The sequence below is a fragment of the Dendrobates tinctorius genome, unplaced genomic scaffold (assembly GCF_039654945.1).
Source record: "Dendrobates tinctorius isolate UK_male_01 unplaced genomic scaffold, ASM3965494v1 ptg000011l, whole genome shotgun sequence".
Classification (NCBI taxonomy): Eukaryota; Metazoa; Chordata; class Amphibia; order Anura; family Dendrobatidae; genus Dendrobates; species Dendrobates tinctorius.
Genome location: NW_027361679.1, coordinates 2,857,224 through 2,873,120, shown reverse-complemented (window position 1 = coordinate 2,873,120; position 15,897 = coordinate 2,857,224). Strand labels below are relative to the sequence as shown.

The 15,897-nt window shown below is 47.8% G+C and overlaps 1 protein-coding gene across 2 annotated transcripts in view; it reads right to left on the bottom strand.

Moving 5' to 3' along the window:
- Positions 1-15,897, bottom strand: part of PPP3CA (protein phosphatase 3 catalytic subunit alpha) — a 383,095-nt gene that overhangs the window by 226,628 nt on the left and 140,570 nt on the right. The gene's annotated exons all lie outside the window — the stretch shown is intronic.

Sequence of the window (15,897 nt, the reverse complement as noted above, 5' to 3'; positions counted from 1 at the left end):
AAGTGAAGGAGCACCGTTTGACTTTTTCAATGCAAAATTGGCTGGAATTCAGATCGGACGCCATGTCGCGTTTGGAGAGCCCCTGATGTACCTAAACAGTGGAAACCCCCCACAAGTGACACCATTTTGGAAACTAGACCCCCCCAAGGAACTGTTCTAGATATGTGGTGAGAACTTTGAACCCACAAGGGCTTCACAGAAGTTTATAACGTACAGAGGTACAATTAAAAAATCATATTTTTTCCACAAAAATGATCTTTTCACCCACAATTTTTATTTTTCCAAGGGTAACAGGACCCTAAAAGTTATTGTGCAATTTGTCCTGAGTACACTGATACGCCATATGTGGGTGTAAATGACTATTTGGGCGCATGGCAGAGCTCGGAAGGGAAGCAGCGCCATTTGACGTTTTTGGCTGGAATTGAGATCGGACACCATGTCAGGTTTGGAAAGCCCCTGATGTACCAACACAGTAGAAACCCCCCACAAAAAATGACACCATTTTGGAAACTAGACCCCCCACAGAACTTATCTAGATGTGTGGTGAGAACTTTGAACCCCCAAGGGCTTCACAGAAGTTTATATTGAAATTAAAAAAATCGTATCTTTTCCACAAACATGATCTTTTAGTCACCAATTTTTTTTTATTTTCCCAAGGGTACAAGGAGAAATTGGACCCCAAAAGTTGTTGTCCAATTTGTCCTGAGTACGCTGATACCTCATATGTGGGAGAAAACTACTGTATGGGCACACGTCGAGGCTCGGAAGGGAAGTAGTGACGTTTTGGAATGCAGACTTTGATGGAATGGTCTGCGGGTGTCATGCTTTTGGAGAGCCCCTGATGTACCTAAACAGTGGAAACCCCCCTCAAGTGACCCCATTTTGGAAACTAGACCCCCTAAGGAACTTATCTAGATGTGCTTCACAGAAGTTTATAACGACCGGGCGTGAAAATAAAAGTATCGTATTTTTTCAACAAACATGATCAATTAGTCTCCAATTTTTTTATTTTCCCAATGGTAACAGGAGAAATTGGACCCCAAAAGTTGTTTTGCAATCTGTCCTGAGTATGCTGATACCCTATATGTGGGGGTAAAACACTGTTTGGGCACATGGCAGAGCGTGGAAGGGAAGGAGCACCATTTGACTTTTTCAACGCAGAATTGGCTGAAATTGAGATCAGACACCATGTTGCATTTGGAGAGCCCCTGATGTGCCCAAACAGTGGAAACCCCCCAATTATAACTCCAACCTTAACCTCAAAACACCCCTAACCCTAATCTCAGCCCTAACCCTAGCCCTAACCCTAATGGGAAAATGGAAATAAATACATTTTTTTTATTTTATTATTTTTCCCTAACTAAGGGGGTGATAACGGGGGGTTTGATTTACTATTTATGGCGGTTTTTATGCTTGGCAGCTGTCACACGCTAAGAGACGCTTTTTATTGTAAAAATAGTTATTGCATCACCACATATTGAGAGCTATAATTTTTCCGTATTTTAACCCACAGAGTCATGTGAGGTCGTATTCTTTGCGGGACGAGTTGACATTTTTATTGGTACCATTTTCGGGCACGTGACTTTTTTTATCACTTTATATTCCGATTTTTGGGAAGCAGAATGAACAAAAACCAGCGTTTCATGAATTTCTTTTGGGGGTGCGTTTACACCGTTCCGCGTGTGGTAAAATTGATAAAGCGGTTTTATTCTTTGGGTCAGTACGGTTACAGCGATACCTCACTTGGGTCTTTTTTTATGTTTTGGCGCTTTTATGCAATGAAAACTATTTTATATAAAAAATAATTATTTTTCCATCGCTTTATTCTGTGAGCTATAACTTTTTATTTTTTTTGCAGATGACGCTGTATGGCGGCTCGTTTTTTGCGGGACAAGCTGACGTTTTCAGCGGTACCATGGATATTTATATGCGTCTTTTTGATTGCCCGTTATTGCACTCTTTGTTCGGTGGTATGATAATAAATCATTTTTTGCTTCGTTTTTATTTTTAATTTTTAAAGGGTTCGCTAAAGGGGTTAACTAATGGGACAGTTTTATAGGGCGGGTCGTTACAGACGCGGCGATACCAAATATGTGTACTTTTATTGTTTTTTTTATTTTCAAAAAATGAATATATTGGGGAATATTTTTTTTTTTTTTTTTACTAATTTAGCGATTTTTTAAAAATTATTTTTATACTTTTTTTTAAAACTTTATTACATTGTCCCAGGTGGGACATCACTGTCCTGGGACAGATCGCTGATCTGTCACATCACAGATCACTGTGACAGATCAGCGATCTGTCACAGGCACTGCTGCAGACTTCCTCATGCCTGCGCTTTGCAGGCAGTGAGGAAGTCAGCTCTCTACAGGCCCCCCGAAGGTCCCCGTCGCCATCTTGGATCCGGGGGCCTGTAGGGAAAGAGCCCCCGCAGCAGCGCTGCACATTGCGCTGCCGTGGGGGGCTCAGGGAAGAACGGAGGGAACCCCCTCCCTGCCGATGCTTCCCTTTAACCCCCGATACACCGCGATCGTGTTTGATCGCGGTGTACAAGGGGTTAACGTGTCGGGGGCGGTCCGTGACCACCCCTGACACATTGTCCCGTGTGTCAGCTGTGATAATCAGCTGACACCCGGCTGCGATCAGCAGGCGCTCACTACGTGAGCGCCGCTGATCGCTATGACGTACTATCCCGTCCTTGGGAATTAAGTCGCAGGGCACATGGACGGGATAGTACGTCTCATGGCAGAAAGGGGTTAAAAATTTTTTTTTACTTTTTTCTTACTTTTACACTTTGTCCCACTATGGGGCAATAATTTTTTTGCAAGCTGATCGCTTCTATGGCATGCAGATGAAGCAGCATCTGAATGCCATATAAGCTGCCAGCGCCGCACTGACAGAGACTTGCACTGCGCATGATCAGCAAGTTTACTTAGCTCTGGTGACTCATGGCAACAATCGGAACCCCGCGTCACACCGCGGGGTCTCCGAACCAAAGGCAGAGGGGCTGTCAGCCCCTGTGCCGGCTCCAGAATGCTGATATCTTGTTAGATTGCAGCATTTCGGGGCTTGAAGTGCCAGGAGCGGTCTGTGACCACTCCTGGCACCTAGTATCGGCTGTCAGCTGTTAGAATCAGATGACACACATCTGCGCTCCCCCTGATGTCAGAAAGGGGTTAAAGGTCATAATCTCAACACAACCCCATGGCAGTCAGTCACTGGTTACAGTTCAAAAACCATACAGTGGGGAAAAAAGTATTTAGTCAGCCACCAATTGTGCAAGTTCTCCCACTTAAAAAGATGAGAGCGGGGCCTGTAATTGACATCATAGGTACACCACAACTATAAGAGTCAAAATGAGAAATCAAATCCAGAAAATCACCTTGTCTGATTTGGCTGGGACACGAAAAACAATATTGTAGCCCTGCACCAGGCTGGGAAGGCTGAATCTGCAATAGGCAAGCAGCTTAGTGTGATGCAATCAATTGTGGGAGCAATAACAAGAAAATGGAAAACATAAAAGACCACTGAATCTCCCTCGATCTGGGGCTCCACGCAAGATCTCATCCCGTGGGGTCAAAATTATCACAAAAACAGTGAGTAAAAATCCCAGAACCCCCCTGTGTGAATGACCTGCATACAGCTGAGACCTCCGTAACAAAGGCTACCATCAGTAACACACTATACCGCCAGGGACGCAGATCCTACAGTGCCAGACGTGTCCCCCTGCTTAAGCCAGTACATGTCCAGGCCCTTCGGAAGTTTGTTAGCGAGCATTTGGATTATCCAGAGGAGTATTGGGAGCATGTCATATGGTCTGATGAAGTAGATGTGTTGGTGGAAATAAAACTCGTCGTGTTTGGAGGAGACAGAATGCTTGGTTGCATCCAAAGAACACCATACCTACTGTGAAGCATGGGGGTGGCAACATCATGTTTTGGGGCTATTTCTCTGCAAAGGGACCAGGACGAATGATCCATGAACATGAAAGGATGAATGGGGCCATGAATCGTGAGATTTTGAGTGCAAATCTCCTTCCATCAGCAAGGGCATTGAAGATGAAATGTGGATGGGTCTGGGTCGTTCAGCATAATGATCCCAAGCACATCACCAGGGCAATGAAGGAGTGGCTTCGTAAGAAGCATATGAAGGTCCTGGAATGGCCTAGCCAGTCTCCAGATCTCAGACCCACAGAAAACCTTTGGAGGAATTTGAAAATCCATGTTGCCCAGTGACAGGTCCCAAACATCACTGCTCTAGAGGAGATCTGCATGGAGGAATGGGCCAACATACTACGAACAGTGTGTGCCAACTTTGTGAAGACTTACAGAAAATATTTAACCTCTGACATTGCTGAAAAAGGATGTATAACAAAATATTGAGATGAACTTTTGTTAATCAGCAAATACTTAAAATCCCCCATAATTTGAAAAATAAATCTTGCCAAACCAAACAAGGTGATTTTCTGGATTTGTTTTCTCATTCTGATTATCATAGTTGTGGTCTACTTATGATGTCAATTACAGACCGCTCTCATCTTTTTAAGTGGGAGAACTTGCACAATTGTTGGCTGACTAAATACTTTTTCCCTCCACTGTATCCACACACATTTTTTTGAAAACATGGAAAACCCATTGAAATTAGTTTAATCCATTACTCTCTTACATTGAAATAGTGGTTGACCGCTTACTCAGGCAGTCTGTGGCCTGCAGGAGGTGTTAGGGTTGGCGGAACGCACCAAATTATAAAATAACAGTAGGTACGTTCGCAGCCCGGGGTCCACCGTGTAGAGGTGGTACACTGCTGCTAAGTAATGGCGGAAGAATTAAGCAGTGTGAAACCAATCACAAGTGGGTTACATCACCCAATGTGAACAGGGGTGAACTCTTAATGCAGAGCTGCACAACCGCTGAACGTAAATGCCGGAGCCTGTTAAGCTCACAGAGCCCAGCAAAAAGAGCGCACATTGTACGGCCACAGAACTCTACCCCAAGGACACGGGGTTAGAGTCCTTCTAGGCCCACTGAACGTGTGGCGTCACTGCCGCAAACGCCGCTATAGACGCTGGCTATGGAGCACGTGCACTGAGGCGTGCCGAGTCCCTGGTGAGGATTGATGCCTGACTCAACCCCTGTCCTACCTACGCCTAAGCCTGGGAGCAGGCTAGGCTGCACAACACATGCGTACCAAGGGTAGGGGTTTCTTAATGAGTCATTCACCAGAGACATTCATGCGTGCATACATCACTCACTCCACATAGTCTGTAAATACAGTCTTATCCTAGCACATGGCCGAGCGGCCATGCGAACCTTTTATAGCCACGAGCGTCCGGGACCTTCCTGGCTTCTCGGATGGGCCAATCCGAACAGGAGCAGGACCTGAGCACATGACCTTCGATCTCCAATGGGAGATCACTCCACGGGCATGCTCAGTGGCCCGACATGGGGACTTAGTCGCTGGAGAAACTCGCTGCTGAGCAGCATGTATTGTCATAGCTGCGCCAGAGGTGGCAGCAGCAAGCAAACCCACGGAGCTGGTCTGGGCAGAGCGCCTGGACTAACGAGTTTGCTGAGCAACATCCTCTGGAGAGGAATGGGAGACCGCTGGAAGTAAGGCTCGGGATTCTTGCTGTGCAGCAACAGAAATCCGACGCCTAACATTACCCCCCTCCTAGGGCCCCCTCCCCTGAGCCTCGCTGCGCTCAAACTCCGCAATGAGAAGAGGAGCGTAGATGTTCTCCACTGGCTCCCAGGTCCGAGCCTCTGGACCATGACCCTTCCAATACACCAAATAAAACTTTTCGCCCCGCATCACCTTACAATCCCCCGATGGCATTGACCTCAAACTCGTCCGAAGACAAGTCTGATGTCCCGGCAGATGACTCGGAGAACCGGGACAAGTGAACAGGCTTAAGGAGGGACACGTGGAATATCAGAGATAGTGTGGTGGAAGGGCCAGACGGTAGACCACAGAGCTGATCTGCTCGAGGACGTTGAAGGGGCCAATGTAGCGTGGTGCAAACTTAGCGGACTCTACCCGCAGCCTGATGTTTTGGGCAGAGAGCCACACCAAGTCGCCAGGGACAAAGTCGGAGCAGGGCGCCGGTGTGCGTCAGCGGAGGTCCTCATTCTCTCCTTGGAAGCCCGGATAGCATCCTGGGTGTGATCCCAAATGTCGCGTGCCTCCACCGCCCAGTCTGCCACCCTGGAGTCGGTGGATGACACGGGCTTGGGCACAGGGACGCGTGGATGCTGACAGTAATTAAGGAGGAATGGGGTCTGACCGGTGGAGTCGGCCACAGCATTGTTCAAAGCGAACTCTGCCCATGGTAGCAAGGATGCACAGTCATCCTGCCTGGCTGAGACAAAATGTCGAAGATATGTGATCAGGGTCTGGTTGGCTCTCTCTACCAACCCTGTTGTGAGTTCATTTTCCCCTTCGTCACTGAGGTCTGGTGAACTCCCTATTCTGGTAAAGGAAGGTAATGAGCCTGATTATCAGGCACCTGAGCCTAATGAGGATGACTGGCTGAGTGGAGTCACGGACTGGATATAAGGCAGCCGACGCCCTTCTGCCCTGCGGGTGATTTCTCTTTGGACCTCTGGGACACCAGTCTGATTCCTGCTCCTCTAGGGCTGGGTTTTCTGCTTTGCCTGTTAGCATTTGTGTTTGGTTGTTGTTTTCCTTGCTTTTCTGTATTCTGCCGTTCCCTGCTGGGGTGAGCTGAATCTCCTTTTGCCTGTAGCTCTGTCTTCGGAGTGTTCCTGGGTGCTGGTGTGGCTTTTTTGGGGCCTGGCGTCTTCAGGGCCTTTTTCGCTGTCGGTTTGTTGGCTCTTATTTTCGTAGGGTTTTTCACGGATTGCAGACAGCAGCCTTCCTGTCCTTTTCTATCTAGTTGGCTTGGGCCCCGTCTTTGCTCGGTCTGTCTTTCTGTCTGTGTTGGTGTTTTCATCTTGCTTCACCGTCGTTGTGTGTGGGGGGCTGCCTGTTGCTTTGGGGTCTGCTCTGGGGCGGTTTGGATTTCCCCTCTTTCTTTCTTTTGGCCTGTTTGATTCTACGGCTGTGGTCGAGGGGTCTGGGGCATCGTGGGGGCCCCCCGCGGCTGCTGCTGGTTGTGTTGGTGGGTTCGGGGGTCTGCGGTCCGGTGGCTGCCGACTTCTCTGGTTTTCTGGACTTGGCTGGCATTTCTGTTTTTGCCTCCTACGGTGACTCAATCATAACACAACCCGTTCGTCTCGGGATGATAGGCCTAGTAGAGATTCAGCTCAATGCTCAGCAGGGAACACAGCTCTCTCCAAAACCGGGATGCAAACTGAGGACCCCGGTCACTGACAATCTTATCCGGCATGCCATGCAGGCGGAAAACGTGCTTAATGAACAACACTGCCAGGCCCCGCGCAGAAGGTAACCGGGAGAGAGGTATCAAGTGCATTAGAGAAATGGTCGGTGACAACCCAAATGACCGTGCTACCACTGGACTTGGGTAGCCCCACCACAAAGTCCATACCGACCATCTCCCAGGGCATGTCCGCTACCGGCAGAGGAAAAAGAAGCCCAGAGGGCCGCTGCCGAGAGGACCTATTCTGGGCGCAAGAGACGAACGCTTGAATATAATCCCTGATGTCACGGGACATATGCGGCCACCAGTACGTCCTCGCCAAAAGCTCAGAGGTCCGTTTTGTCCCGAAATGTCCACCCACCCTGGACGAATGAGTCCAAGAGAGGACCTCCGGTCGCAGATGGGCAGGGACAAATGGCTTGCCCGGAGGTACTGACTCAAGGGCAACCGGAGCCACAGTCCTCAGGCTCTCGGATGGGACGATCAGCCGAGGCTCCTCCTCCTCTTCCTCCGATGACACCACGGAGCGGGAGAGAGCATCGGCCCGGACGTTCTTCTCCTCGGAGAAAAAATGGAGGGTGAAGTGGAACTGGGAAAAGAACAAAGACCATCTGGCCTGGCGAGAGTTTAGCCGCTGGGCTGTTTGCAAAGAGACCAAGCTTTTGTGGTCGGTGAACACCTGGAAAGGGTGGCGAGCCCCCTCCAGGAGGTGTCTCCACTCCGAGAAAGCCAACTTCATCGCTAGCAACTCCCTGTCCCCGATGGCATAATTCCTCTCCGCCGGTGTGAAGGTCTTGGAGAAAAATAAGCATGGGTGCTTCCAACCTTGCGTGTCCTTCTGAAACAGGACTGCTCCAGCACCGACGGAAGAGGCATCCACTTCCAGAATGAAGGGCTTATCTACATCGGGGCGATGTAGAATGGGAGCGCTAGCAAAATGGGACTTAATGGAGGAGAAGGCCTTGGAGACCGGTTCCAACTACAACTTGGGATTTTCACCCTTCTTGGTGAGGGCTACCAAGGGTGCTACCAAAGTCGAGAAGTGGGGGATGAATTGGCGATAATAATTTATGAACCCTGTAAAGCGCTGCACCGCTTTGAGAGAATGAGGTTCCTGCCAATCCATCACCGCCTGTAGCTTGGCAGGATCCATGGCCAATCCCTGGACGGAGAGGATATAGCCCAGGAAAGGCAAGGACTCCTGCTCAAACACACACTTCTCCAACTTGGCATAGAGGGAGTTTGCACACAGGCAATCGAAAACTCTGCAAACATCTCTCCGGTGGGAGTCAATATCTGGAGAGAAGATGAGAATATCATCCACATAGACTACAACTGAGGTGGTAAGCATATCCCGAAAGATATCGTTCACAAAGTCTTGGAAGACGGCCAGGGCATTGAAGACGGCCGGGGCATTACAGAGGCCGAAGGGCATCACCAGGTATTCATAGTGCCCATCCCTGGTGTTAAATGCCGTCTTCCATTCGTACCCATCACAGATGCGAATCAGGTTGCAAGCCCCCTGCAGATCAAGTTAGGAAAACACCCTCGCTCCCCGTAGCCTATCAAACAGCTCTGATATCAGGGGCAGAGGATACTTATTCTTAACGGTGATGGCGTTAAGACCCCTGTAATCAATGCAAGGACGTAGTTCCCCACTCTTCTTCTGGACGAAGAAGAATCCCGCCCCCACTGGTGACACTGACTTCCTAATGAATCCTCTTGCCAGATTCTCCCTGATGTATTGAGACATGGCCTCTGTCTCCGGGAGAGATAAGGGATAGACTCGACCCCGGGGAGGCTCAGCACCAGGCAAGAGGTCAATAGGACAGTCATAGGGGCGATGCGGTGGAAGGGTCTCTGCCGCCTTTTTGGAGAACATGTCCGCATACTGTCAATAGTGTTTGGGGAGCGAGGAGAGATCAGCGGGAACCTCGGTAGAGGCAACCTGAACGCACTACCTTAGACATCTACCCTCACATGATTTACTCCACCCAATAATCTTCCCTGAGGACCACTCTATATGGAGGGAGTGGTACCGCAGCCAGGGGACCCCTAGAAGTACCTGGTCAATACCCTTGGGCATGACGAGGAGGGATATAGTCTCCTGATGAGATGGAGCCACTGAGAGTAACAAAGGGACCGTCTGGTGGGTTATCTGTGAGGGTAGAGTGGCGCCGTTCACCACTCTGACGGTGACTGGTGTAGACATCATAACCAGGAGTATAGCGTGCCGTTGAGCGAAGGCTGACGACATAAAATTGCCCTCTGCCCCGGAATCCATGCAAACCTCCACCGCCAGAGAGGAAGAATCAAACTCAAGTGTCCCCTTAAAGGACAGCTTGGAGGAAAACGTCGCTGATTCTAGTGTGTCGCCTCCTACAGCCACTAGCTGCTGTGGGCACCGGTTGGCAAGGTGACCGGACTGCCGGCAAACATGACAGTTCACAGGAGCTCGAGCGGACCGGGGCCTGGATCCCTCACGGGAAGCCCCCTGACGCTCGGACGCCCGATCAGAAGATTCCAGAGGTTTAGTAAAACTAGGTGCCAACCTAAACCTCTGCCTACACTGGTCCCGCTCCAACCTTCGCTCGGCGAAGCGAAGGTCAATACGGGTGGAGACAGTGATAAGCTCCCCCAGTGTAGCGGGTATCTCCCTGGTGGCCAGAGCGTCCTTCACATGGCCAGCCAAACCTCTCCAGAATGCCAGAATGAGGACCTTATCAGGCCACTCTGACTCAGAGGCCAGCGTCCGGAACTGGATGGCAAAGTGGCTGACCATGGACGAGCCCTGTGACAATGCCAGCAGCCGGAGCGCAGTGTCATCGGTGACTCGTGGTCCCAGGAAGACCTGCTTCCGAGTGTCCAAGAACCGCGAGACACTCTGCACCACACTCCCACAGCGGTGTGGCCCACTCCAAAGCACTGCCCGACAAGTGGGAAATAATAAATCCCACTTTAGCCCGCTCAGAGGGGAATCGTGCGGCCAGCAGCTCCAGCTGTATAGAGCACTGGCTTACGAAACCCCTACAAGAAGTACTATCACCCGAGAACTTCTCGGGCAGCGGGAGGCAGGACAAAGTCGGGTCAGGGATGGCTGTGGTCACACGGGAGACAGCCTCTATGGCTGCCTGTACAGCGACCACAGTAACATCCGTAGCTGAGGCTGAACGGTCGAGAGCCGCCAACCTGCCCTGCTGCTGCCGGATGTACTGCAGCAGTCGCTGTTCATCCGCCATTACTAGCCAGACCCTGGTGCTAGGATAATGCTAGGGCTGGCGGAACGCACCAAATTATAAAATAATAGTAGGTGCGTTCGCAGCCCGGGGTCCACCGTGCAGAGGTGGTACACTGCTGCTAAGTAATGGCGGAAGAATTAAGCGGTGTGAAACCAGTCACACGAGGGTTACGTCACCCAATGTGAACAGGGGCGAACTCTGTTAATGCACAGAGCTGCACAACCGCTGAACGTAAATGCCGGAGCCTGTTAAGCTCACAGAGCCCGGCCAAAAGAGCGCGCAGTGTACGGCCACAGAACTCTACCCCAAGGACACGAGGTTAGAGTCCTTCTAGGCCCACTGAACGCGCAGCGTCGCTGCCGCAAATACCGCTATAGATGCTGGCTATGGAGCACGTGCACTGAGGCGTGCCGAGTCCCTGGTGAGGACTGGTGCCTGACTCAACCTCTGTCCTACCTACGCCTAAGCCTGGGAGCTAGCAGGCTAGGCTGCACAACACATGCGTACCAAGGGTAGGGGTTTCTTAATGAGTCATTCACCAGAGACATTCATGCGTGCATACATCACTCACTCTACATAGTCTGTAAATACAGTCTTATCCTAGCGCATGGCTGAGCGGCGATGCGAACCTTTTATAGCCGCGAGCGTCCGGGACCTTCCTGGCTTTTCGGATGGGCCAATCCGAACAGGAGCAGGACCTGAGCACGTGACCTTCGATCTCCAATGGGAGATCACTCCACTGGCATGCTCAGTGGCTCAGCAACCTTGTACGCCCTCTGAGTCCTCCTGGATGGAGAAAGAAAAATGTTGTGAAGAAACGGAGAGTGGTGGTCATGGGGGATTCCCTGTTGAGAGGAACAGAGACCGCTATCTGCAGACCGGATATAACTTCAAGAGAAATGTGCTGTCTTCCAGGTGCAAAAATTAAATATGTGTCTGACAGGATATCAGGACTCTTCAGACCTACAGATGACTACCCATTCCTGCTACTACATGTGGGGACAAATGACACCGCAAGAAAAGACCTGGAAACAATCTGTAGAGACTTTGAAGACTTAGGCAAGAAAGTGAAAGAACTGGGAGCGCAGGTGGTCTTCTCTTCCATCCTCCCAGTGGATGGCCATGGAACAAGGAGGTGGAATAAGATTCTGCAGGTGAACAACTGGCTACGTCGATGGTGCCGTCAGCAACGGTTTGGATTTATGGATCACGGAGTGAATTACCTTTACGATGGACTACTGGCTAGAGATGGGGTGCACCTTACGAAGACTGGAAAACATGTATTTGGAAGTCGCCTTGCTACACTTGTAAGGAAAGCTTTAAACTAGAACAACATGGGAAGGGAAGCAAAAGACCAGAAAAAGCCATACACCTGACAAATGCTATTGAGAACTCTATTATAAGTGGAAAGGAAGAACAAAGACGAAAGAATATAATTAATACAAATATTGGAGAAAGAAGCCAATCACAAACTAAAATGTTTCTATACTAATGCACAAAGCATGGGCAACAAACTAGGAGAATTGGAACTACTAACACAGGAAAAGAAATATGATGTCATTGGAATCACTGAAACTTGGTGGGACAATACACATGATTGGAATACAAGACAAGAAGGATACAACTTATTTGCAAGAAACAGACTTGATAAACGAGGAGGAGGAGTCGCATTGTATGTTACAAACGCGTATATCTGCACAGAGATTGAAGCTTCAGAGACTGGGAGTTCTGTGGAAACTGTTTGGGTAAGAATACAAGGACAGAACAATGGAAAGGACACTATTGTAGGCATTTACTACAGGCCGCCTGTGCAAGCTGAAGATATGGATGAACTCTTTATGCATCAAATGGCCAAGTTCTCCAAAAAATATGACATAGTTGTCATGGGAGATTTCAACTATCCAGACATTTGTTGGGAATCTCTCTCAGGCAAAACTAACAGGTCAAGGAAATTCTTATTCTCTCTTGCTGACAACTTTATCTTCCAAAAGGTAGGGGAGAAAACAAGGGGAACTGCTACCTTGGATCTAATCCTTATAAACAGGGAGGAAATGGTTGAGGAGGTAAAAGTGGCTTGGACCCTAGGAGGTAGCGACCATGCTATTTTAGAATTTTGGATAACTAGAGGAGGAAGAACTGTGAAGACTCAGACGTCTAGGTTAGATTTCAGAAAGGCAGATTTTAAGGGATACAGAAAGAGAATTGGAGGGATCCAATGGCTGGATATCCTTAAAGACAAAAATGTCCAGGAAGGATGGGAAATCTTGAAAAATGAAATTCTCAAAGCACAATTGTTAACAATTCCGAAAAGAGGGAAGAATAGGAAGCATTTAAGGAAGCCAGGATGGATGAACACAGAACTTAAGCACATGCTAAAAAGGAAGAAAAAAATGTTTATAAAATGGAAAGAGGGAGGCATATCTAAAGAAGAATATAATGCTGTCTGCAGAACCTGCAGGGCACAAATCAGATTATCTAAAGCTGACAATGAATTGAGGCTTGCAAGAGATGTCAAAAGCAATAATAAAGGATTTTGGGGATATGTCAAAAGTAAAAGAAAAGTCAAAGATGCTATAGGATTTTTACAGGATGAAAATGATGAAATGGTAAGACAGGATGTTGAGAAGGCCGAACTTTTAAATTCCTATTTTGTATCTGTTTTCTCTCAGAAAGGAAATGTAACATCAACTGTTCTTCACTGTCCTATTAAAGAAATAGAAGAATCCAGGATATCTATAAACAGAAAGATAGTAAGGAAACACTTAGCTAACCTAAATGAATTCAAGTCTCCAGGTCCAGATGAATTACACCCCAGAGTACTGAAGGAGATAGCAGAAGAAATTTTTGAACCCCTCTCCATAATCTTTGAAAATTCTTGGAGAACAGAAGTCCCAGAAGACTGGAGAAGAGCAAATGTTGTTCCTATCTTCAAAAAGGGGAAGAAGGTGGACCCAGGCAACTATAGGCCGGTGTGTCTGACTTCTATACCAGGAAAGATCTTTGAACAAATTATTAAACAACATGTATGTCAGTACCTGGATAAGAATGAAGTGATTAAACAGAGTCAGCATGGGTTTGTAACTAATAAGTCATGTCAGACTAACTTAATTTCCTTCTATGACGGAATCACTGATTGGGTGGATCAAGGAAATGCTGCAGATATAGTATATCTTGACTTCAGCAAAGCATTTGACAAAGTATCTCATACAATCCTTATTGAAAAAATGACTAAGTATGGAATGGACAAGGCAACGGTTAGGTGGATTCATAACTGGCTTAGTGATCGGACCCAAAGAGTGGTCGTAAATGGCTGCACATCCAGTTGGAAGAATGTCTCAAGTGGGGTACCACAGGGCTCTGTCCTGGGCCCTGTATTGTTCAACATCTTTATCAACTATTTAGATGAAGGAATTGAGGGTAAAATGAATAAATTTGCTGATGACACAAAGCTAGGAGGGATAGCTAATACTAGAGAAGAGAGAGAGAGGATTCAAAAAGATTTAAATAAACTGGAGAAGTGGGCAGCAACTAACAGAATGGTTTTTAACAGGCAAAAATGCAAAGTACTACATCTGGGCAATAAAAATGAAAAAAGCATATACAGAATGGGAGGAATAGGCCTAAGCAACAGCACATGTGAAAAAGACTTGGGTATACTAATAGATCACAGACTGAATATGAGTCAACAGTGTGATGCATCAGCAAAAAAGGCAAATGCAATTCTAGGATGTATTAACAGAAGCATACAGTCTAGATCACATGAAGTCATTATTTCCCTCTACTCCTCTTTGGTCAGACCTCATCTGGAATATTGTGTCCAGTTTTGGGCACCACATTTTAAAAAAAGACATCAACAAACTGGAACAAGTTCAGAAAAGAGCAACCAGAATGGTGACCGGACTGCAAACCCTGTCTTATGAGGAAAGGTTGCAGGATTTGGGATTGTTTAGTTTGCAAAAGAGAAAACAGAGGAGACTTAATAGCTGTCTACAAATATCTAAAGGGCTGTCACATTGTAGAAGGATCAACTTTATTCTCATTTGCACAAGGAAAGACTAGAAGCAATGGGATGAAACTGAATGGGAGGAGACACATTAGATATTAGAAAAAACTTTTTGACAGAGTGATCAATGAGTGGAACAAGCTGCCACGAGAAGTGGTGAGTTCTCCTTCAATGGAAGTCTTCAAACAGAGGCTGGACAGACATCTGACTGGGATGATTTAGCGAATCCTGCTTTGAGCAGGGGGGTTGGACCAGATGGCCCAGGAGGTCCCTTCTAACTCTATGATTCTATGATTCTATGACATGGGGACTTAGTCCCTGGAGAAAGTCGCTGCTGAGCAGCATGTATTGTCATAGCTGCGCCAGAGGTGGTAGCAGCAAGCAAACCCACGGAGCTGGTCTGGGCAGGGCGCCGGGACCGACGAGTTTGCTGAGCAACCTCCTCTGAGGCTGGAGAGGAATGGGAGACCGCTGGAAGTAAGGCTCGGGATTCTCGCTGTGCAGCGAAAGAAATCCGACGCCTAACAGGAGGTCTTTGCCAAGCAGGGAATGCTGGGCGGTGCGATTGCATCCCTGACTTTGATGTGGTACTAGAGCCCATATCTTTCCCGACAGATGATGGCCAAGATATTCAGCAATCATGTCTCCATCCCCTGCGACTTTTAATATATTAAATGCCACTGTCCATCTCTGACAGCAGAATTCACAGCAAAGCCAGCAGGGGGGTCATGTCATTCAATCAGCCCATCAGCGCCGCCCCTTGAAGTAATTGTAAGATGCCAAGTTGCCATGACAGCCGGGCGAAAATCCCCATGCCTGTCATGACGGTACTTCTGTGTGAGCCAGCTTCAGGCTGGTGTTCATAGAACTTGAAGGCTGTGATTTTTGCTATATATAGCAATATTTTAGCATTTTAGTAAATGTTGATTTTTTTTTTTGGTGAAGAATAAATGTGGATTATTGCTTATGGAAAAAAAAAAAAAATTCAGGCATCCCCTGAAAATAAGCCATAACCCATCTTTCAGAGCAAAAAATAATATAAAAGACCTTGTCTTATATTCAGAGTTCACGGTATAAGGTGGCACAGGGGTGATATTATTAGCAGTCTGTATAACTATAAGGAGGCATTATTAGCTTGAGGAGGAACACAGGAGGAACGATTGCCATGCAGAGAGGGATCCTTATTACAATGTAAGGTCAGAGAGGGCACCGTTACTGTGTGGCACACAAAAGGAGGGTGCAATTACTGTGCAGAACACAGAGGGGACATTTACTGTCAGAGTAGTAGTTATTACACTATATGGTTTGTGTAAAGA